The 24,940-nt window shown below is 40.0% G+C and overlaps 1 protein-coding gene across 2 annotated transcripts in view; it reads left to right on the top strand.

Moving 5' to 3' along the window:
* Eaat1 (Excitatory amino acid transporter 1) overlaps positions 1–24,940 on the top strand; it is a 149,336-nt gene that overhangs the window by 76,621 nt on the left and 47,775 nt on the right. Inside the window, exon 1 of one of the 2 annotated variants that reach the window (XM_019051272.2) lies at positions 15,265–15,619. The exons of the other annotated variant lie outside the window; for it this stretch is intronic. The gene's annotated coding sequence lies outside the window, so the exon portion shown is untranslated. Of the gene's footprint in view, positions 1–15,264; positions 15,620–24,940 lie in introns of those variants that run through there. 2 annotated transcript variants of the gene reach the window in all.

Below are 24,940 nucleotides of genomic sequence, written 5' to 3'. Positions count from 1 at the left end.
AAGAGACTTGGTTCTCGATTTAAGCTAGATTCTGCTTGAATCAAGAGTACTTTTTCTTGTCGATGTTTTTAAGAGTCTGGACTCTAGATCCATTATGTTTTTTTTCCAGTGGAGAATATGATTGTGTCAATTTCCAACAAAGTTCAGCTGAATTTTGCGTGCGAAAAGCGAGGAATTTACTATAATTTCTAGCTAGAAACGCTGCGTTGCAAATTTTGATCATTTAGTTGGGCTTTTCCTCCCCTGTCCAAAAAACGACAAAAAAAATTGTGATCTGAGGTTTTTTATGTTCTCACTCACGAACTTAGTTATGTACTAATAAATTCATGTCTTCTCTGTTGCAGGTGAGTAATTTTAATCCCTGATGTCAATTTCATTATTTAAGAAAAACCCTGATCAACATTTAGGACTGTATGTAAGTAATTTCTTCTTTTTTCAATGTATTATCATTCTGCCGTGCTAAGGAAAAGCGCCGTATGAACATCCGAGAGTTGCCAAATTTCCTCCAAGAAAATTTTTATTTCTGAGGAGTTATGAATATTTCTTCTGAAATTTTTAAATAATTTAGATCTAATTACGAAGGAAATTTTCTGAGGAAATGAAACGGAAAATATTTCGAGGCTCCCCGAAAATTCGTCTGTAATCAAAAGAACTTCAAGACAACCTTCGAAGTTTCATGCGGCGTTTTTTCTTAGCACGGCAGTATTGCTCAAAGCTCTCTGACTCTCTAAAGTTAAACTCTTCGTTGGAGTTATATCTTCTATCCAAGATTTACCTGCCAATGTTTTTTCGGCCATTAGCAGGTTTTCTTTAAATAAGTCAATCGTCTTTAAATGGTCGAATTATGATCCAGGCGTAGGCTTTTTATCGCTCCAATACCGCTCTTTTCGCTTTCACGGCAGAAGTGGCTGTGCAAGGACGCAGAAGACTTATCGGAGGTTGGACCGCGTAGCGACCAGTAGCCGCCTGAAACCAGTTCTAACCCATTTCACCAGTTAACCATTCAATTCATGACGATTTAAACAATAATAAATGAGCGAATATTATTAAAAGTATTCGGTTTTTTGTAAGCTCTCGCCAAGACTATAGTAATATCCAGAACAAACGATTGCTAATTTTTTAACATGGTATATGGTTTGCAGCCACCTTTCATTACAAAGGAACCGTGTTGAAAAAATCAATAGTATGATGCAGTTTCTGGATACGACAGCTGCGGAAAAGTTATGCATTTTCCGGAAAAGTAACGTGAATAGCAGAAAAGTTCAACTCATCAGCTCGGAGTGGCAAAATTTAATATCAAACCTTTTCAAATTGACCAACTGACGCGATTCTATCGACAAGTAATTAAAAAAAAAACCAGTGTTGATTCGATCGACATGAATCGATCGAAAAACATAAACTTGAACCGATCGACACCGATTCGATCGACTCTCATGTTTGTCGATTGATTCACGGGTTCGTCTATCGACTCACGGTTTTTCGATCGATTTACGGGTGTCGATCGAATCATGTCGATCGGTTCACGCTTTTGTTTTTCAATCGACTCATATCGATTAAATCGACACCGGTTTTTTTTTTTAATTCGTCGATCGAAGCGGTGTCAATCGATTCACGTCGATTGGCTCACCTTTCCATTTTTCGATCGATTCATGTCAATCGAATCCATGTCCTCATTTTGCCACTGAGTCTCTAGCTTTACTAAAACAAATGGCAAAACGTCTTTCTTGTCATTTGGCGCCTTTGCCATTTAGGAGGTTACCAGCACTGAAAAAAAAAATCTCGGTGTATTTACTAAAAAAAGGGTAAAATTACCAAGAATTCAGGGTTGTATTTAATCCCAGCTTTTTCTTGGTAAAATTACCATTCATGGAATTGGTAATTTTACCGAGGAATCTTGGTAAAATTATTGAACTTTCTCGATAATTTTACTGGATCTTGGTAGAAACGCCAATATTTGTTATCGACTGTGGTAGAATTACCGAGATAAAATCGCAAAGTTACCGGGAATCAATTACCAATAAAAGTGGTATTCTTACCTGAAAAAACAGTAAAAATACCGGTTTTTCGGTAAGCTTACCAGTCTGCCTTGGTAAAATTACCAATAATTGGTAAAAAAAAGTGAGATGGTAAAGGTACCAACGGACCGTGGTAAAAACGCCGAGAATTTTTTTTCAGTGCTTGGCGTGGACTCTGCTTATGCTTCAAAGAAATACGAAAAAATGACAGACCCAGACAAAATGCATTATGACGCATCACGTTGATAAATGTCATTTTTTGCGAGTCAAAGCTGATAACCTCAGCACGTCTACGGTTATTTTTGGACGCCTCCTCGCTCGCTCGTAAAACGGAGTGCAAATCATTATTTGCATCGTTTGATCGTTTGTATTGTTATTCGCTGCGCGTCCCCCTACTGTTTCTGTTACTCTGCGAAGGACTCAGTCAGCCCACAATCGCAGGTATTTGTGTCAAGGTCAGCTTCGAAAAGCTGTTCCGAATCTGAAGCAAGACAGTTTCATAAGATGTAACGGAAGACGTAACAGAATAATCTAGTTTTAAATCGATTCCACTGATTTTAACACAAATGAACAAACTCACGCAAATTGGGAAAGAGGAATAAATGGACCCGAAGTTTTATTCCACCTTGAGTCGGATTGAACCCCTTAAAACGGATTTTTTTTGTATTATCATTTTCATTTTTTTTTCTCAGAAAGTGGTCCTATCAAATCTGTTCAGGGCCTCTGGTGTCTCGAGGATTGGAGAGGTCCCAAAACTGGGATTTTAGGGGTCATGGGGCCTTAAAGTTTATGCCTCAGGCTTTCAAATCAGTATTTTTTCATCTCTTGCGACCAGAGTAAGGATATCTGGGATCATCGGATTATGTTCATCGGGAGCATTGAAATAGGAATTTAGGTTTAATCTTACTTTGAATAGTTTATAAAGATCCCTGAATTCAGGGGTTTAATTGAAATATCAAGCATTCATACAAAGTTGAACTGCATTTTGCAATTTGGAACCATAAATTCTGGCTCTTCTGGAAAAACACTTAAGTGCATAGGGAAACGAATGGCACATACATTGTTTTTAACTGGGCTAGAATTAATAGTTCCAAATTGCAAAATGTAGTCAAGTTATCAACGGAAATATCGGCGCGATCACATATTTGCGAATTCTCCTTGATATTTTTAATGCACGAATCTTCTTACAACTCAGCGTTACGCCATTTATGTACTTGCAATCACATTTCCGAGCTAATAACCAGTGTAAAATAAACAAAACCTTGGGCCAACGATCACTTGCGAAAATTGTTGAGCACGCAGCATATGTTTCAATGCGTATCTGATAGATTTATCTTAAAATAAACTGATTGTTTCTCTTGAAAGATGAACATCCGAAACATTTTTTGCAAATAGCAAGAACTCGCTGAACTCAGCTGTACTCCGGAGAGAAGAAAGTCAGAGGTGCCGCCTTTGAAGCGAGGACGCAGAAAATACGAACAGCTTCTGACCTTTAATAGAATAATAACTGCTGGCTTCTGCAAATTGCAGAGATTATCAGACGATCAGTCAGTGTCGTGGCATCGCTTGTGAAACAATCATCTTCAATACAACATGACAAGACTTTACGTCCCTATAGGGGCTCCCATAGATCTCTCTGGCTGCCCCATGGGTTAATTCCTGTTGGTCTCTATATTTACCCTATCTGCGGGCTGATTATTGAAATCGATAGACTAATCTATAGACAAAGAAGAGAAGAGGGATTTGGAGGTTCCCATTGATGAGATCGGGTGGTTGCAATGGACCGAGAGGGTAGATAATAGACTAACTAACAGGAACCCACCAGAGATCCTATGGTTAGTCCATTTCTCCATTAGTCTATAGGAACCTACCATTTCAACCAATAGGATCGCTCCACACTTCCTATGTCTTCTTTTTCTATCGATTTGTATATAAATTCCAACAATCAGCCCGTTGAACCTATCAGTCCCTGTGAAATCCCCACGGGGACCAAATGAAATCTCGTGACCCTCATGTGACCGTTGTGGCGGAAAATGTGACATTTTCAATTTTTGAAATTAAAATACATCGACAGTGTAAGTCTGCAACCACACGTTCTTCGTTTGCAGTGTTCCAAAATCTCCGCTCCTACTTTATTTTTTCAAAATAGAATAAATCCAAACAAATCGACATCATTCATTGGAGTTTTTGTAGAGTTTTCTTCGTGCAGAGAAGAAAAATCACGAGTTTTTAAGAATTGCAGTCGAGTAATTTTCCATTTAAAAAATAAAGCACGTCAGGAAATCTGCAACGTCGCAGACGGAGATGTGTAGTTCCGCACTTCGGCCGTCGATATTAACGTGAGCAAAATATAACTTTTGGAGACAATCACGCAACAGCGGTAATTCGAAATAAGAGGCGATGAACGAGCCGACTGTTCGAACGTACTTCTGCCCAATGAAACTATGTGCATTAAGACATGAGCCCTGAGACCCATAATATATATGCGTAACAGGGCTCACGTCGTAATGCACATAGTTCCGTTTGACAGAAATACGTTCATTTTATGATCCGCGCGAATAATCAAAGATCTATCTACATTCTAACAAGGCGCTGGAAAAACAAACGCTTCCGTCAAGGTCATGAAAATACGTTTCACGCACTTTCATAGAGCATAACGACTCGTATCACTGTTAGCAGTAATTTCCGTCTTCTAGGCTGGGCTGTGGGCGCGCCACTGTGGGTACTTCAATCAAAAGGAACTACCCTGATTGCGACATGAGCTTTTTCACGCACGCATTCCTATGAGTCTCGGGGCCCATATCAACGCGGAGATAGTTCCTTTTCGATTAAAATACGTCCATTTAATTATTTTTTCAATTACTCGGCGTTTAATTTAGTGCGAGCAGGGGCGGTGTGCGTCGGTGGGCTCAACCTTTGATAAAGGCGTGTTCTTGACAGAGAGCGGCGGCTATCCCTCCGCCGCACAGTGGGTCGACGCGAATTTTTTCACCTAAATTGCAAATTTTGATGTCTATCTAGTGGAATTTTCAAATTTAAGGGGTGTTTCTGCGAGAAAGTTTGACGAGAAAACCAATGGAACTACTTTTAAAACCTCAAATTTGTATTGGCGGAGATATACGCTTTTAAAGTTTCGTCGTTGACATGACCCATTGTGCGTCGCGTCATGCATGCGTCCCATTACTCCTCGCGCGTTATTCAGGTTGCGTCGTAGCGTAAATACGGCGCTGCTTTATTCACTTCTCTATCGTTTCGGAGAATCCTGAGCTGGATGCTTCATAGCTGCGGGTTTCTTTTGAAATATATTGAATGATCATAGCGGATGTTTTATAAGGTAATTTAAATTCATGGCATTGAATTGAATGACATTCATGGATTTCACGACAGTGCGTTCTACACTTCATCTTTAAATTTTGATAAAATGCGCGGTACGAGCTACAACACCGCCGTGCTAAGGAAGAACGCCGTATGAACATTCGAGAGTTGCCAAACTTCCCTTGATAAAACGTGTATTTTTAACAACATTCATGCATATTTTTCCTTGAAATTTTCAGATATTACAGATTAAATTGCGTACAAAATTGTCTGAAAATTTCGGAAAATAATATCCACAATTTCCTTAGTAAATTCGGTTATTACCAAAGGAAACTTGGCAATGTCTGAAGGCTCATAAGGCGTTCTTCCTTAGCATGGCAGAACACACTGATGACTGGCCATGGATCGGAAAAAAGACCCGAGTTCAAAAAAAGTAATGATTGAGTTATTTACATCATAATGTAGGGGAGGGCTTCATGACAACGGGACCAGTTTCATGAAGTTCAAATTTGTGAAATACTGCCGTGAATTGTCGAATATTATTTTTCAAATAGGCTTCCCTCGGCTAGTAAAAAATTTTGCGGCAGTATCCGTACCTTAAGAATTTTGACAGCTGGAACCGAGATTTGCGGTCCCTGCTGCCGAAATTCTTCTTCAAAATTTTCTACCGATACAACATAATGAAAAGTATCTCCCTCATTTTTCCAACCAATAGGGGAACATCAAATAAACTTTTGATCAGCTGAAAATGCTCTAAGCGGCGGAGTGCTGTAGGATTTTCCCTAAATCTAATCATCGCATCTCAAAATTTAGGGCAGTGGGCCTCAGGTAGGTAGTTTCAATCTTCTAATCTAGATTCACGGAATGCGAAAAAAGGGTTTTTCTCAGATGACTCTTGAAGGAGAACTAGTAAATAAAAAGTGTCTATGGGAACCCGAATGGATTTTGGAACCGGTTCCGGTTCCGGTTCTCATGGTCCAATGATTCGGGTTCCGGTTCCGGTTCCGGTTCCGGGGGTCCGAAGATTCGGGTCCCGGTTCCGGAACCGGTTCCGGAACCGGTTCCACTCGGGTTCCATGGTATTAGTATTCGCGAAAATAATTTAATTTTAAAGTAAATTACTCAAAATGAGAGAGAGTTCAAAACTGGGCAATTTTAATGAAGCAATCAAAAATGATTAATTTAGAAACAATAATTTGAATCAAGCAATTGTTAAAGATGAGCCGATACTTAAGTCCGCCGATTGCTCAACTAGCTGAACTTCCTGCTGCAGCATCTTCGTCTTCTCGATTCCGTTTTTTGTTTTGAGGTTATCTTCTTCTTCGGTCTTTTGTTTGTTTAACCACTCTTCGTATTCCTCCTTGTGCTGCGTTCGGACATGCTTTTTTAAGTTTGTTACATGATTCCCTCCTATTTTTTCTTTGCAACGTCTACAAACTGATTTATTTTCTTCCTTGATGTAGTCAAAAAAAATTCTAATACTTCCCATTTTACTTTTTAAAATTCCACTTCACTTAAAATGAGTTCGCTCAATTAAATTGATTTTTCACCGATAAAAAATTTGTTACAATTTCCTTGGATACGGGGCCGTCTCAAACCCGGCGTTGCTGCAACATCAGCTGTCACGGAACCGATACGGAACCCGTGTAGGAACCCTGTTCTCGGATTGTGCCCCGGCGGTTCCGGTTCCGGTTCCGGTTCTGAAGGTCCGAAGTTTCGGGTTCGGGTTCCGGTTCCGGTTCCGCATAAACATGCGGGTTCTGAGGGTTCCGGTTCCGGGTTCCGATCGGGTTCCCAGCCCTGCTAAAAATAAGACCATCCATGTAGCACCTGAGGTTATTTATTAATGCCTATATGCTGCTTTGGTAAAAAAGAAAAGGAAAAAAAAACCGTGTCACTCGAAATTTATGACCGCTGATTTGAATAATCTACCGTACAACGTATCAAAGTGTGATAAAAGGGACAATCACACCAGAGAGGTTGGAAGGTCGAGCAAAATGGCTCATAAAACTTTTATTTCCCGCAAATTGAAAGTGGTTCTTTGAAGGAGAAAGGTGGAAGATAAATGGAAGATTTTCTCTCTATTTTTGTCTTGATATTAGAACTTCGGATGCTCAAGCATACCAATAATACTTGAAATTTTTTATGCTAACATTCTAATAATACACTTCGTCCTGAATTACTCCAGTTAAATGGCATGCGAGATATTTCAGAAGTTTGAAGCATGTAGTGTTTTTGGTAATTTGGCAGTCGATCACGCTTATTCAAACATTCTGTTATAAGTTAAATCATTCAAGATAACGTTGATGCTCTGAAAATGTATTTAGTGACCGGGTAAAAATAAAATCGCGCTATTGCATCAGTCATTTTTCATAGGCCATTGTGCTTGATGGATACAATGAGCCAAGAGAAACTCTCTTCGGCTCATTTTTAACCAATTCAAAATATTTGCTACTTTCCAGAGGTGCGTGTTTTGTTTTTAAACGAATAATCGGCTGCATTTAGATTAATTAAAATGACTGACAAAAATATGCAATTTATTCATCAACGATCTTCAAGCTTGATTTAAGCATCGATTAGATCTGAAGGTTTGATATTGCAGAGTATGCATTTTGAATGTTCGATAAAATCATCATAAAATCAATTAATTAATCGATTGATCAGATCTTTGAGTACTCACGCTGCTAAACTTTCAAAACAATCCGAATTTCTTATTTTGTTCAAAACTGGCATTTGAAACTCACTAGGCGCTTAAACCATCCTTTACACATTCTAATTTTTTAAGACATTCAAGTCGCAATGCCAATGCCTCACGCATTCTCCTAAAGCTTTTGAAGGGGAGTCGTAACTTATAGCATAAATATTTAAACTTTACGTAGCCTGGAATTGTTTTCATGAAAAAATGGACTGCATTTTGCAATTCGGAGCTGTAAATTCTGACTCATCTGAAAAAAACACTTATTTGCATAGGTAAACTAATGACACATACGTTGTTCTTAAACCAGGCTAGAATTTATAGTTCCAAATTGCAAAATGTAGTCCAAATGATTGTGTGATATCATTTGGACTACATTTTGCAATTTGGAACTATAAATTCTAGCCCGGTTTAAAAACAACGTACGTGCCATTAGTTTCTCTATGCACATAAGTGTTTTTCCAGAAGAGCCAGGATTTATAGTTCCAAACTGCAAAATGCAGTCCATTTCATCGCAAGAATCACAAAAAGCTTCACCTCACTAATGAACATCAACTTCGATCGTTTCAAACGTTAAAATTTGTCGGTTTTCCGACCTTTAGGCATGACTCCTCAGTACAAGCATTCTCGTCAGTTTGCTCGAAAATTCCCTCCTAAACTTAGAATTAGTCCTGCAAAATCTGCCTAATCTTGCGTCCTCGGAAGGACCCCTCTTACTACCGATGAGATCACCAGTCTTCCGAGAATCCATCTCCAGGACTCTCACTCAAACATCGAACTCACTATCTGCATAAATGATTAGGGTCCGCACTCGTATATCTCCCGGTTTTACTGCCCTGAACCCCGGAGAATCCGTCTCCTTGCCAGTGGCGAGGCGTGAATGATCGATTTTCGATTTTTCCCCATCCGACCCTATGGTAAAAAATCGATTATTAAGGTGTTCGTTGCGATTACCCCGTCTATCGATCTTTATAGTGGGAGTCAATGGCAGACGAATCGATATATCGCAAAGCACGCCACGCCGCGCCGTTGGACTCTCTGCTCCCCTCCCTCCAGCGCCCTTGGATAATCAAAGTGGTGTGTAACATAAAAATTAGCAGAGAGGATTTTAATAACTCATCTTGCGAAAGAATCGCCGGATTCATTTACCCTCCCCGGCTCCCCCACCCCCTCCCCATCGTGCTCCTCTTGCCCTTCCTGTTGGATTACAGCCGAAAAAAGATAGCATTGCGCAATTAAAACGCATGATGACGAGGAGAAGAACTGGACAAGGTCAGGGGAAGTTGGAACATACGGTGCGGTTCGCGGGAGCGTAGAATACTGCCTTGCTAAGGAAGAACGCCGTATGAACCTTCAGGCGTTGCCAAATTTCCTTCGACAAATGACGAGTTTTCAGGAAAATTTGTGAATATTTTTCCTCCAATTTTTAAGAGGGTTTTGTTTGTAATGTTATCTAAAAAGTCTGAAAATTTCATAGAGATATATGCATAATTTTCTTTAAAAATACATGTTTTATTCGGAGAAATTTGTCAACTCTCGAATGTTCATACGGCGTTCTTCCTTAGCACGGCAGAATAGGGAGGGACGGGTGGGGGTGGTGATGGGAAGAATGGTGGTATAGTCTGCCGTGGTAAGGAAGAACACCGTAAGAACCGTCAGGCGTTGCCAAGTTCCCTTCGATAAAATTAGAATTTATCGAGAAAGTTATGAATATCCACTGAAAAAAAATTCTCGGCGTTTTTACCGAGGTCCGTTGGTACCTTTACCATCTCACTTTTTTTTACCAATTATTGGTAATTTTACCAAGACAGACTAGTAAGCTTACCTAAAAACCGGTATTTTTACTCTTTTTTTTCAGGTAAGAATACCACTTTTATTGGTAATCAATTCCCGGTAACTTTGCCATTTTATCTCGGTAATTCTACCAAAGTCGATGAAAAATATTGGCGTTTTTACCAAGGTCCAGTAAAATTACCGAGAAAGTTCAATAATTTGACCGAGAAATCTCGGTTATTAAAATTACCAATTCCATAAACGGTAATTTTACCAAGAAAAAACTGGGATCAAATAGAACCTTGAATTCTTGGTAATTTCACCCTTTTCTTAGTAAATACACCGAGATTTTTTTTTCAGTGTTTTTCTTCCAATTTTTTAGAAAAATTGCTCGCAGTTTAATCTAAAATATCTGAAAATTTTAAGGGTAAATGTGTATAATTTCCCTCGAAAATAAATATTTTATCGGTGGAAATTTGGCAACTCTCGGATGTTGATACGGCGTTCTTCCTCAGCACCACAGTAGTGTCGTAATTTTCACTACCAGATGAATGATCAGTGGTGTGGCGTACTTTATGATACGTCGATCTGTCTACCGTTTAAACCTATGGGAAAGGATCGACAGTCAGGGTGTTCGCGACGAACACTTTGATAATCGATTCTTTACCATAGCTTCAAATGGGGATGTATAGATAATCGATCGTTCACGCTTATCCACGGGGAATAATAAAAGAAAAAATCCGACACGAGAAAATAAAAGCATGTAAGAGGCCGGCTGTGCTCGCAATTAAATGTGTGAAGGGGGGGGGGGGGAAGAGGCAGTGAGTGTGATTGCTCCATTCGCGATGAGATGTTGCTCTTGATCACGCGCTGTCAATTTTTGCGATATTTTTTAAACATAGATCGTGTTTCGGATAGGAATAAGTAAAGAGTTTCTTTGCACTATTTTTGATTCCTGGGTATTCAATTTTCATTTAAGTTGCTCATCTCTTACCGAATTAAGGAGGGTGTTTGGGTATGTAATATTATAGATTTTCAAAAATAAATACAGTAAAAGCTCGCTAAGTCGAACTACGGTTAAGACGAAATGCTGCTTAAGACGAATGTTTCCCGGTCCTTAGATACGTCCATGAGGTGCAATGTAAAATACCTCGTGTAAAACGAAATCGCGGTATTCTTTTCCGAAGGAGAAGCCGCCTAAGTTTAAGAAAAGTTGAAAAAACCTGACAAATTATAGAACTTTTACTTAGAAAAAGCAAGCCCTGGTAAAAATTGGCGATAGGAGCTGCGTTTCAAAATACCACAGGAGTTCTCATAGCCGACTAAAGAAGGCTATTGAAAATCATATAGCTGGCTCTAGAAAGCGGAGCAAATCATGTAGCCGGGCTATACGAAGCTACAAAAAAGTATACAGTCGGGCTATAGTTCCTATCGCCGGGCTTTACACTTTATCGCCATTGGCTATAAAAGGCTATAAGAAATTGTGTAGAAATTCGTGTGCTTTGGAAATCATTAAGTTTGATACGGAACTACCTTGATATTTACAAAACACACATTATATTTTCCTTTAAACCATATTTTTTTTCATCAATTAAATTGAGAATTATCCATACAGAGTGTGCAAACATTTCAAACTCATGAGTTGAAAAACGCTGATTCCGCAAGATTAAATATTAGAGCCTAACACAAAGCGGCGCGGCGACGCACTGGCGCCTTCAAACCTAACAGGGATACTTCACGCACTTCGCATTGCGCAATGCGTGAAGTATCCCTGTTAGGTTTGAAGGCGCTAATGCGCGTTTCGCGCTCTCTGCCCGCCCGCCGCGCCGCAGCGTGTCACGGCGTCTGAAGCAACTATTTCACACCAGAGGTATTGCACAGTATCATAAGAAATTGAAGGCGCTCCAACATATTAAGAATGGCAGGCATCCTCCAAAAGTACGGAACATTCCTCGCAAAATAAATCAAGATACTACGGCACAAAAAGAGAGCGGTGGTCCAAAAACTAACTAAGTCCTAGTATCCATATTTAGTAACGTTTAGCATAAACTTTATCGTCTGGCTGTTGCTTAGTCGCCATCGGCTATAAAAGGCTAAAAGAAATTGTACAGCCGGCTACAGAAGCTATTGGAAATCTTACAGCGGCTTTAGGTCTATGGTACTTTGGAACACAGATTCCACTGCCAATTTTCACCAGGGAGAAAAAGAAACAGTTCTGAATAAAAACCTATCGGGTATATAAATTAATAATTAATTGTGTGACAACTGACAAAAAAACATTTTGGAAATCCCCATAATGCAAAGCAGGGATGCTAACATTATAGCTAGCTTTATAGCTTGCTACAATGATACTGTACAGCTTCAAAAAAAAAAAAAAAAAAAAAACACGCGGAAAAAGCGGCCACTACGCTTGGCATGGTGAACGCTCAAAATCTCTTTTACGATTGAATAGGGCAATATCTCTTAGCGCCTGTAGAGAACGATTCATGCTCAATACAACATTTTTCATTAAGACACAGACACACGCCCACACAAACCACACATTGTCTGGGAAAGCTGCGAGATCTTTTGATATCAACATATGACATTATTTTGGCTCCAATTCGCCTTGTAATGGAAGCTAAACGAGTTTTCAGAGCAGTCTTCAAAATGAGCCATGTGGTAACCGACTCACAGTAGAACGAATCTTTGGAAGAAGTCAAACATGAAATGTTTGACACAACTGGTAATTTGAACGTTTATCTCGTCTTGTTAAAAATTTAAAGGAGTGCTGTAGTGGAACGATTTTTAAACGTCTGCATTCCGTATTCTGCCATGCTAAGGAAGAACGCCGTATGAACCTTCGAGAGTTGCCAAATTTTCTTCAATAACACGTTTATTTTAGTGGAAAATTATGAACATTTTTCATTGAAATTTTTAGGAACTGTAAGTGGCATTGCGAACAAAATGATCTGAAAAATTGGAAGACAAATATTCATAAGTTTACCAGAAAATTTGTGTTTTATCAAAGGAAATTTGGCAACGCCTGAAGGCTCATACGGCGTTTTTCCTTGGCACGGCAGTATAAACGAAGAAAACAGCTTTTAAAGTTTCGACACTACGTCTAACCACTCATTGAATCGCTCCACTGTGCGACTACGATTATGAATGGATGTCGTACTACTAAAGTACCCTGAAATATGCCGGCTGCCCCAGGCCGACTACTTCAGTTTTAATTAATCACGTGGAATTTTATGTCGTGCGTGGGACGAAATGAGCACTAAGCCGTCACAAAATTAGCTTTTTCATCCGCTAATTTTCTTTGCGGTTAAAACTAATTCTAACGCGGACAACGTCCAATCTTTTGCAGAAAGGACATAACTGCATTCTAAAGTTAAGCCCTGAGATTTGTACAGGTTCTCGCAAGAAAGAGTTCGATTGGGAATGTAGACACGCCCGCTTGCGCCTGAAAAAATAACTACGTCCAAAATGATCCCGATACAGTTTATAGATGTCGGATAGTGGCGAAGCGTGAATGATCGATTATCGATATTTCCCCATTTGAAGCTATGGTAAAGAATCTATTATTAAGGTGTTCGTTGCGAACGCCCTGTTTATCGAACCTTTTCCATAGGTTTAAATGACAGGTCAATCGATACATCGCAAAGCACGCCGCGCCTCTGATGTCGGAAGTGTATTTTCATTGAGTGGAGTCGCCACTAATGATTTCGCGGTGAAATTCAGTGAAGCGGATTGAAGCACGTATTCATTTAAGACTTTGACTATACATAATCAGTTCTTTCATCTTTCTACTTTGAAAACTTATGCGTTGGAATCAAAGCCATTGATTGCGCTTTTAATGTGAGCTGCTCAAATTACCCGGGATGAATTTCGAGTGCGCGCGCTTTACAGTGTTCTATTTTTTATCAGCTTTAAGGTAGTAAAATTTAAGGTAAAAACACGGCGCTAGGAAGAAAACCTTTTTGAAATCTATTATTAAACCAAAATTATACACTAACAATAACGGAGACGAATCCAGGCGCATATCAACGAATCCACTCGCTCTGTAAGATATCAGCAGTGGTGTCAAACTGCAACTATTTTTTCTAAACTGGAAAAGAAACACATTAGATCTAAAGTCCAGACTCTTAAAAACATCGACAAGAAAAAATACTCTTGATTCAATCAGATTTAAGCTTAAATCAAGAACCAAGCCTCTTAATTTGATCGGATTTCCTTTTAATTCAAGCTTAAATCTGACTGAATCAAGAGTCCTTTTTCTTGTCAATGTTTTCAAGAGTCTGGACTCTAGATCCAATCTGTTTTTTCCATGTGGAATTCGAGATACGCTCTTACGTCAGAGGAGGGACGAAATGTGGCGCGGGTCAAAAATTCCAAAGCGCCTTCAATGTCGTGAATATGCAACGCGGACATCCACAGAGCACGAATAGTTGCATCAAGGCGTTGTCATCTAGGATTCTTTGTTTCGGTGGACAGAGGCTCTTTTCAAAGACGCATTTTCCTGCTTCTCCTTGTCATTTAAACGCGCGAATATTTTTTTCGATGGTAATGAATGCAGTGCGCGGTAGGACTTTTAATTCCCGTGGTGGAAAAACCTACAAAAATTGACCTCGAGAGCGAGACGGAATGAAAATACGATCCCCGCAAGAAGTATTTCCTCTTCAAACGGTTTAAGGATGCATTGTTGATTTATAGGGAATGTTAAGTATTGGAGCATCTTACTATACAGACTTTATTTTGGAATGGGTTTCTTATGAAACATCCCATTCGCTGAAAAATTTCAAATCAATCGTAGTCGAGCTGGTGGAGAATTTCAAATCCGGAAAGGATTTTCCCGTGTAGAGGATAACGGAAAGTTGGCTCTAAAAATTTCCTTCCTTCTGCTCTGTAATATACCATTTTTGTGAATATTTCTGAGAAAATGAATTCTGAATGATAGAAATCTTGATTTTTCATAGAAATCCATAGTTTTCGGCCCGCTTTCCCCAAAGTCCAAGAAGACTTTGAGCACTTTTCCTAGGAGAGAGAGAGAGAGAAGAAAAGACTAAAAAATGTACTTTGAAAAAAAGTTGGATACACTGGGAAAAAAACACATTGGATCTAGAGTCCAGACTCTTAAAAACGTCGACAAGAAAAAGTACTCTTGATTCAATCAGAATCTAGCTTAAATCGAGAAGCAAGCCTCTTAATTTAAGCGGATTTCGTTTTGATTCAAGCAAAATTCCGATTGAATCAAGAGTATTTTTTTTGTCAATGTTTTCAAGAGTCTAAACCCTAGATCCAATGTGGTTTTTTTTCCAGTGTACTGTGAAAGAATACAGAGTTTTGCCCTGGTTTCGCTGAGATACGTCCTGTCATTCCAAATGTCAGAAATTGGACAACTCCGCAAGTTTATGGACGCAGACCGCCGCGCCGGCTGATCTTGTCTTGAAGCCAATGTGATGCCGAGCAGCGGGCGCCAGGTCAGTCTGCCTGGCAGCACGAACCGAGTCAGAACGCAGCCGCGCGCCCAAATCCGCCGCCGCGGAAAAGTGCCCTATGTGCCCCAAGTTCCCCCAATTTCCCGCCAAAATTACTCTCATTCTCCGCAGTTTTTGGTGTTGGTTTTAAAGTGCGCTCGACCGGCGGATTCAACGTTGTGTTCGAGGTACGCACGTGGTTTGGTGTGAGGTGCCGCGGGTGATCGACCTGGCTCCGTTGGTCCAGGATTCGTGTTGATTTGGGGTGTGTTTTTGTGAGTGTTTTGGATTAGCCGTGTTTTTGCACGACGCAAGTCTTGGCGTCCTCGAAGAGTTTGCAGAGGAGTGATACGAAGTTCAAGGTGAGAAATGGTTTTTCGGATAGATACACATTTTTATAGAGCAGTCCGAGACAATGATAACAGTAGAAAACCAAGGGGGAAAACGGGAAACAAGGTTGAAACACACTATTGAAAAAAAATCGAGACGTTTCGACTCAAAACTGAGTCATTTTCAGCCGTAAATGATACAATAAAAATATGAAATTTTTCATCGTTTTTTAAATTTCTTTTTTTGTAACATTTCCGACTGAAAATGACTCAGTTTTGAGTCGAAACGTCTCGTTTTTTTTTAAATTGTGTGTTTTAGCCTTGTTTCCCGCCCCCTCTTGTTTCTCTACAGTTTTTCGGATAACCACTTTAGAATGCGGGGCTTTTTAGAAAGTTCAGGAATGCGTTCTTGAGGTTGCTCGGGGCAAAAAATGTGTCAGGGTCATCCCCTAAAATTGCGGTGCTACCCTAATCTGTTGAATGATACGGAATTTTTCTATTACTTGTGATAGCACCGGTGATCTGCCTTCCCCCTAAAATTTTAGGATCCACTTTGGCCGGAAAGCCCAATTTTTAGGATCCACCTACTATTTTTTAGGAGCCATATTATCATTGTTGCATATGGGCCATGGAGATGCTGCGAACGGTGTGTATAGAGAGCGCTTCATCGCTGCCGCTGCTTCCTGATTGCGAGTTGAATCTGTCAAATTTTTTAGGCGCCAATGCCCGATTCTTAGGCGTATTTGGCGCATGGCGCCCGGGGAAGTGATAACACTAGATAGCACCAACTCAAGTTGGGGTAGTGCCACAACATTTGGACTGTATTTTGCATCTTGCAATTTGGAACTATAGATTCTGGCTCTTCTGGTAAAACACTTATGTGCACAGGGAAACTAATGGCACCTAAGTTGTTTTAAACCGGGCTAGAATTTATAGTTCCAAATTGCAAAATGTAGTTCATTTGTGTCAGTAACCTAATTTATTGGGGTACTACCACAACTCATCGCTCTTCTGACGTGAGGGCGTATCTCTATATCTGCGTTGGCCGATCTTGGAATCGATCTGGAGTTTTAAATCAAACAAAAGTTTGACTCAACTGGTCAAATCTGGGTCGGACAAAGACCTAGCTTTGACTTGATGAACTCAAAAAGCTAAGCAACCAAGATTCATATCCTTAGCGGAACAGCACTAGCTAGCTGATTGTTCAAATTGATAGACAATGCTATAGACAAAGGCGAAAAAAGGATATAGAGGGATTATATCGGTGGAAGCGGGTTGTTGCATTGGACAAAGGAGGTAGATAATATATCAACTAATGGCAACTCACGAGAGATCCTATTCTTAGTCAATAATTTTCTCCCTTAGTCCATAGGAATCAACCGTTTCAACCATTAGGATCGATTTTTCAACTCATACTCCCTAAGTCTTCTTTGTCTATCACTTTGTCTATCAGTTTCAAATATCAGCCCGCAAACTTAAGTTCCTTTCGGAGGCCGACTTCCTCAGTCAAACTTAGGTCTGACTGGGACTGCAGTTTGACCCACATTGCGATGGCTAGCACCAGGGTTAGACCTTGGTTAGCAGAAATTGGGGGAAAAAGCAACCTCGCGAGAAAACTTGTACGCTTTTTTAAGGTAATTACAATTACGATTATAACTGTTGAGTTGATAAGAGGAAAATCGTGGCGGCTGGAAAGCATCCAAGAGCATGTGTTGACGTTGACGCGGGTGTGAAGACTGTCTCTTCATTTTTACATGATGTTTTTCCGGGCACTATATCGAAGAGAAACTGTCAGGAGATTGGCAATGATACTGAGGCAGAAATTCTGCTTATTCGAGAACACATGCTTTGATATACAACTAGAAGTGACCACTTATGCATTATTTTTAGTCTGGGAAAATAGACTTCACACTGTCGAAATACGAGTTCGAAGCCGTGTCTATCAGCGCCTTTCTCGAGATGAGGAGAACATGAGAATTGACCATGAATGTGCCCCTCGTTTTCTCGTGTGAGCGTAGACTTCACGCCAATATTATGCTAAATAGATAGATAAGACTCTCTCGTCTACGAAGAATGCCGTTTGAGCAATTTTCCTCCGTGCGTTTTTTCACGCGCTTGCAGAAAAAAATGTGCAGAGATTTTCTTTATCTGACTGATGGTTGATAACTGATTGACAAAAGACAATTATTCACCTGAAAAGTAGGCATAACACAAAATGTTTTGGGTTTTGTTACTTGTTACGAGTATTCATCAACGCAAATAGCATTTAGTAAATTAGTAGGGGATATACCTATCCCCCGACTTTTTCGCGGTCCAATCCCCGAAAGCGCTCTCGCGTTATACGTTATGCGTTACGCGTCATACGTTATGCGTTACGCGTCATACGTTATGCGTTACGCGATATACGTTATGCGTTACTCTTTAGATTTTATACTGTGGAGTATGTCTAGTCAGAATATAGTTATAGCAATGCGCGGCAAACTTATCAGCATGTAGTGTGTGCAAGTGCGCAATTTTTTCATCAAGGTTAAATGCTTCGAAGAAAGAGGCATGGGTGTTTGACTTACAACAAGTTCGTCAATTCACTGCGAAAAATTATCCTCGTTAAGATAGTATAACGAATGGAAATGTTTAGCCGTAATTAATTTCTAACTTTACCAGGTGCATCCCAACATTGAAGCTGAGTGAACGCTCAACTGAGTTGCGTTATGCAACATTTCCGTTACAAATACCTGAAATAAATTGAGGCGCTGGGAGTACGACCGAATTAAATCCGATTAATTTTTTTGTGTGTGACATGTGACATGTAGACATGGACGGACAGATTCCTTGGCACTTTACCCGGACCAGCAGCGCACAATGGATAGATTTTGGTTAATATAAATTAAATTTCTGGGGCTGAAACTTATTGAAGCTCTCATACCAGGGTGTCTAGCATCAGGATTTTCCCGATTCTATCAGGATTTGAGGTTAATCAGGATTTGAGGAAAAATCAGTCGTAAAATCAAGAGTTGAGAAAAGTCGGCTGTCTGATCGGATTTTTTTATGCTTTCACATACGCTTATGCAGAAATTTTAATTTTTTTCCGCAAAAAATTAGGATTTGACCAGGATTTGGAAAAATGATGAAATCAGGATTTAGCAGTCAAAAATCAAGAAAAATCAGGATTTCCCAAAATGAAAAAAAAACCAGACACCCTGTTTATTTGATTTTTAAATAACAGAGAGTTATGGCTTGTGAAAAAAATTATGGATCTTTTAATCTATCATAAATCTTCCCAGATCTTATTCGCGTTCTCAAAAATACATGTTTTATCCAGGGAAATTTGGCAGCTCTCGAATGTACATATGGCGTTCTTCCTTAACACGGCAGTAGTGCTTTAATTCTCTGACTCCGCGAAATCAAACTATCGCGAGCAGGTAAGGCGTGCTTGCGGACACCCGATATAGCGCCTTCCACATCCCGGAGATACTTCAAACACTACACCATTTGACATATATGTTCTGACGTGTTAATTACCTACACTGCGCCTGCCGGAGTGTGCACCGTATTGTGTAGTGTACGCCGAGCACTGTAAGGAAATTCACTCTGATTCACTATCAATATAGAATATTTTCTTTAGTCACTCAGATTTCTGAGAGAGTCGCCCTGAGTACTCTTCAGCGACGTAGAAATTTCCTTGCTCACGGATGAGCGACATGGATTCGTAAAGGCATGAGTAAGCGTCTGAGTGCATTTCTCCTAAGCAAACCTTCTCGGTTCCAAAAATATCACTGGGAAATAAAGAAGCTTGAATCTAGAGTCCAGACTCTTGAAAACATTGACTAGAAAATATATTCTTATTTCAATCGGAGTTTTGCTTGAATCAAAAGGAAATCCGCCTAAATTAAGAGGCTTGGTTCTCGATTTAAGCAAAAATCCGATAGAACCAAGAGAATTTTTTCTTGTCAATGTTTTCAAGAGTCTGGACTCCAGATCCAAGCGACGTTTTTTTCCCAGTGTTTTTTACTAAAAAACTGCGAATTTTTATGTTTATTCCGTCACATCTTAAAGTTCAAAGGGTGCTATCAAAAGAAAATTTCAAGAGGAAACCAATGGAATCACTTTCACACTGGAAAAAAAACTCATTGGATCCAGAGTCCAGACTCTTAAAAACATCGACAAGAAAAATTACTCTTGATTCAATGAGATTTAAGCTTAAATCAAGAACCAAGCCTCTTAATTTAAGCAGATTTCTTTTTGATTCAAGCAAAAATCCGATTGAATCAAGAGTATTTTTCTTGTCAATGTTTTCACGAGTCCAGACTCTAGATCCAATGTGTTTTTTTCCCTGTGTAGAACCTCGAAGTTTTGTGTAAACGGAGTTATGAGCGTTTAAAGTTTCCGAATTTTGTCCGAGCTCTCCTATCGACTCGATCCACGTTGCGGCGGTAACAGTGACCGACTGATGGGCGAGTAAACAAAGACCGATAGCGAGTCGGGCACCGGTTGAGACTGTTGGATGACCGTTGAGCCAAGGCGCAAGGCGGGTTCCTAACCTTGAAACTTTCTCTCTCTAGCGCCGCGACGCCGCCGTATGACTCCAGCACGGTGCCGCGTCGGAATACCGAAGCGATTGCGATAATCGCATGACGGCCACCGATGCACCAGACTCCGCTCTCGTGTCAGATGCTGGAGCCCTGCCAGCCCCCCCCCCCCCTCTCCCCGGCCGGCGCTCGCCTCGTCTCTCGTATTTCTGAATGACAACTTGTCGAACAATCTCGTGAGACAACTCCGTTCGGACCGCGTTAAGCAGAGAGGAACACCGAAAAAAAATTAGGTTCATTTACCATATTCTGGTCAATAAACGGCACAAGCAGAGCTTCTGGTAACTTTCATCAAAGTTATCGTGAAAGTAACAAGATTTTGCCGTATTGTGACAAACATTTTGGTTGAAGTTACCATACTGTCTGTTTGTGTCACTTTTTTAACCGGGGTATGGAAAATGCCACCTAACTTTTTTTTCCGTGAACCAAGCCGCATCAACTTTAGTCAACTTTATTTGGGCAATGGACCACTAGACAAGGTAGGAATTTAAACATTCTCATGCATGTTTCTTGACCAGAATTTTACGTAGAGCACGATCCGCGCAACGGAAACTAATGAAACAAACTCCAAACGAAGATATTAACGTTTTAATTTCACATTGGTTACGAGGAATTTGAACTGCCCGCTGACAAGAAACTCAAAGCTCTGCGTGAGTCAAATCGCGCATTACAACGGTTTCAGCAAGCTTCTCAATCGAGCAATGTTCATTTCCCACCATGTGTTGTTCAAACGATATAAGAAATTTGCTACAGCTGAGCCAAGGCGTAAAGATTGAGGTTGCCAGATTTTTATATCGCAGAGACTGTCATGATAAAGTTTAGCGCGCACGATGTGAATCACGCAGAGCATTGAGTTTTCATGAGCGGGTGGTTTGAATTCACGCATCAAGAATTATCAAATATCTTTGGAAGGAGTTGATTTCGGTAATTTTCGTTGTGCGCGTCGTATTCTACGTGAAATTTTAGTCAAGAAACGTGTGTCAGAATGCTGAAATTCGCACCTTGTCTAGTGGTCTATTTGGGACGTATTTCTATCAAACAAATTTATGTGGAGGTGAGAAATATGGGGTTTGCTCGTCAGTTCCCTGGCCGTAGGAGTTAATGAGAATAATAAAGCGCCAGTGACGTCAGCGGAGATGGATGTCGTCGTCGCGGCTCCACGTGGTATTCGTAGTGGTCATTAACTCATGAGCCCTGTCCGCAATGCTCTTGTGCCATGCCCGAGGCTCATTTATCCCACATTCAGGTGGCACATAGTTCTATTTGCTGAATTTTAAATCCCGCTTTTCCAATGCTTCAAAAGGAATCACGCCCACTTTTACACACTGGAAAAAAACTACATTGGATCTAGAGTCCAGACTCTTGAAAACATTGACAAGAAAATGGACTCTTGATTCAATCAGATTTAAGTGTAAATCAAAAGGAAATCCGCCCAAATTAAGAGGCTTGGTTCTTGATTTAAGCTTAAATCTGCTTGAATCCAGAGTATTCTTGTCGTTGTTTTTAAGAGTCTGGACTCTAGATCCAATGTGTTTTTTTTTTCCAGTGAATGTTTTAAATGAAAAGGGTTGTGCGGATTTTTGTGCAAATTTCTGCAAATTTTCTACATAGCACGAAACAAATTTCTTGAACTTTTCAAAGGATTTCGCACAAACGTTTTCTTGTAAAAAATTGAATTACTTAGTTCAATTTGGGAGTAGCTGTTGTGGCTTGGTTCCTTTCTGATATTCGCGGTCCATTTATGAGAAAACTGACTTTTAGGTACATGAGCTTTTTTCAAAGCTCTCGCTAAAAGCTGTAACGTGCAACGCGGACAAAAATTAAATTGCGGTTTTAACAGTTTAGTAGTTAAAAAAACTATCCGACATGTTTAAATGTAGATGTAACTATTCAAAAATGCTATCTCAATCATCCTCGTGGGTAAATTCGCTTTCCTTTATTGTAAAATGTACATTCAAAACACGTCGGGAATTCTTTTTTTACAATTAAATCGTCAAACCAGCAACACGTTTTTTCCGTGAATTTCAATAATACATGATGGGCTTTTTCACTCGTTTTGTCCTAAAACCACCCTCAAACTCATACTTCGAAAAAAATCGAGCATGCTATCAGTTTCCGTAAAAGCTTTTCCTGCTAAATGCCGTGCCGGACAATTCATGATTGCTCGAAAAGTGGAAGATTGTGCACGGCAATTTATGATACAACTATTTGAACTCTGATGTGAGCGGTGAAGTATCGCGCATAATTGAAGGCGTTTTTGACTGGTGACAACAGTTTGATGAAGCCCGCAACGCGTGCCTCAGCCTCATATCCGGATCATACTGTATAAGTCCGCATCCCTCTCGTCATTTCGTCGTCCCTCTAAAGTAAGGGCGTATCTCAACTTTCACGTGAGCCCCGTTTTACGTATAAATCTTTGCATTCTGGGGCTCATGTGGAAATCGAGGTACTTCCTCACGTCCAATGGCGTGGCGTGCTTTGCGATCTATCGATACTCCCCCATTTGAAGCCGTGGGAAATAATCAATTATTAAGGTGTTCGCTGCGAACATCCTGTTAGCGATAATTTTCCATAGGTTTAAATGGACAATCAATCGATAAATCGCAAAGAACATATCGACAGTGAAACTCCCAAACCAAGTATCTCGGTTTGCGACGTTGTAGACTTCCTGTCATACTTTAGTTTTTAAATGGAGAACTATTCGACGCCAAGCCTTGAAATCTTCTGTGATTTTACCTCTCTGTGCGCAGCAAATTCTGAAAAAACCTTAGGGAATGATTTGCATTTGTTCTTTCTCATTTAATAAATTAGGAACAGACATTTTTAAACGTCGCTAACGAGATGCGTGATTTTAGAGCTTCACGGTCGATGCACAAAATATATTACTTGTGAAGGAAAGTTATAAATGTTTTATCTTGAAATTTTCAGATACTTTAGCATTGATTGTAACTAAAATTTTCTGAGAAATTGGCAGAGGAAAATTTGGACCGCGCTCAGCAGAAAGGAACGAAGCCACATCAACTATTGCCGAACTTACTCGGATAATTTACTTTTTTACATGGAAATGGTTGTTCACTGGAAAAAAAAACACATTGGATCTAGAGTCCAGACTCTTGAAAACATCGACAAGAAAAAATACTCTTGATGCAATCGGGTTTTTGCTTAAATCAAGAACCAAGCCTCATAATTTGAGCGGATGCCGTTTTGATTTAAGCAAAAATCTGATTGAATCAGGAGTAATTTTCTTGTCAATGATTTCAAGAGTCTGGACTCTAGATCCAATGTGTTTTTTTTTTCCAGTGTGCGGATTTTTATGCAAACACTGATTGATCTGCGTAGTACGAAGCAAAGTCCTTTAAATTTTCAAAGGAATCCGCACAAATGTTCTCTTGTAAAAAATTAAATTGCCCAATTTTTTTGGCAATTGTTGATGTGGCTTGGTTCCTTTCTGCTTTACGCGGTCCAAATATTTGCAAATTTCCAAGAAAATATATGTTTCATTAAACCAAATTTGGCAACGTTCAAGGGCTTCTACGACAGAGCTCTCCTTTAACACAACAGAATTTGTGCGAAGCAACTGAAAGGATAAGAGGGGTCGGTTTCAAGTCATAAAACTAAATTATGGCGAGGAACCTCGCAAATGAGAGGATGAATAATTCGGTAACCTGACCGCGCGGTTGTTTTTTTCTGTAAATACATTATTTTAATCCCATTTTAGAGTAGATTACGAGCCACTCGGAGGTCGGTAGGATCGTCGGCCCGATTTTCGTGCGAAAAAACCTGAAATTTGACTGCGAGTCCGAGTCCACGACTCGCGTTATCTTCGAGCAAAAACAGCTTAACTTCAATCGAGAAAAACCGCGAATAATTGGTTTTGCCGCGCAAGAGCGCAGAGCTGTGGACCGTGGATTCGCTTCGAGGCGACTTCGAAGGTCTCCGCGCACGCTCGGTTCAGTGGCGTGGCGTGAATTGCGATATATCGATTGCTATGCCATTTAAACCTATGAAAAAAGATCGATTATCAGGGTGTTCGCAGCGAACACCTTAGTAATCGATTCTTTACCATAGTTTCAAATGGCGAGATATCGATAATCGATTATTCACGCCACGCCACTGGCTCGGTTATACCGTTATCGCGCCGTCTTCCGGACGAAGGGACGTAACTCCATTCCAAGGTTGCAAAATTGACTAAAAAATTCAGTATTCAGCAAGAATATACGAGTGCAATTTTTGTCGAAAAAATGTCTGATTTTTGCCTAAAATCAGAGGAAAAATCAGTGAAATTTTCAGTTAGAAATACCCGAAATTCTCTTGGTAAATACACAATCTGCGCGTGGAAATTTGGCAACTTTGAAATGTAGGTACGTTCCATCGTGCAGGAAACGACGTTATGTGATCATCGTGAATCATGCGAATAAAAATAAATTGCGCGTGCGTATTTCAATTGTTTTCCCACGAGTTCACCTGCCCTTTGGCGTGTGGTTTTAAGGAAGCTTTAGTTCAAGTGCGTGAATGCGTGAAGAAAAACAACTCCAATGTTACCGTAGCCGCGGAATCATGCAGGAGGCAGCATTCACGACTGTTTTGCCCAACACTAGCCTGACATAAATATGAAAAAGATCGTCTTAATGAAGTTGAATATAAAATTCGTCTATTTTTAACTATCTCAATCATTTGTGAGAGTCTTTTGGATGATTGGTACGCATTGAATACCTATAACCAGAGTATGGGCCGGTGTGCCGGTTTTTCATTTGTCGAAAAATAGGCT

The sequence above is a fragment of the Bemisia tabaci genome, chromosome 9 (genome assembly GCF_918797505.1).
Source record: "Bemisia tabaci chromosome 9, PGI_BMITA_v3".
Classification (NCBI taxonomy): Eukaryota; Metazoa; Arthropoda; class Insecta; order Hemiptera; family Aleyrodidae; genus Bemisia; species Bemisia tabaci.
This window is presented reverse-complemented; position numbering and strand designations above follow the sequence as displayed.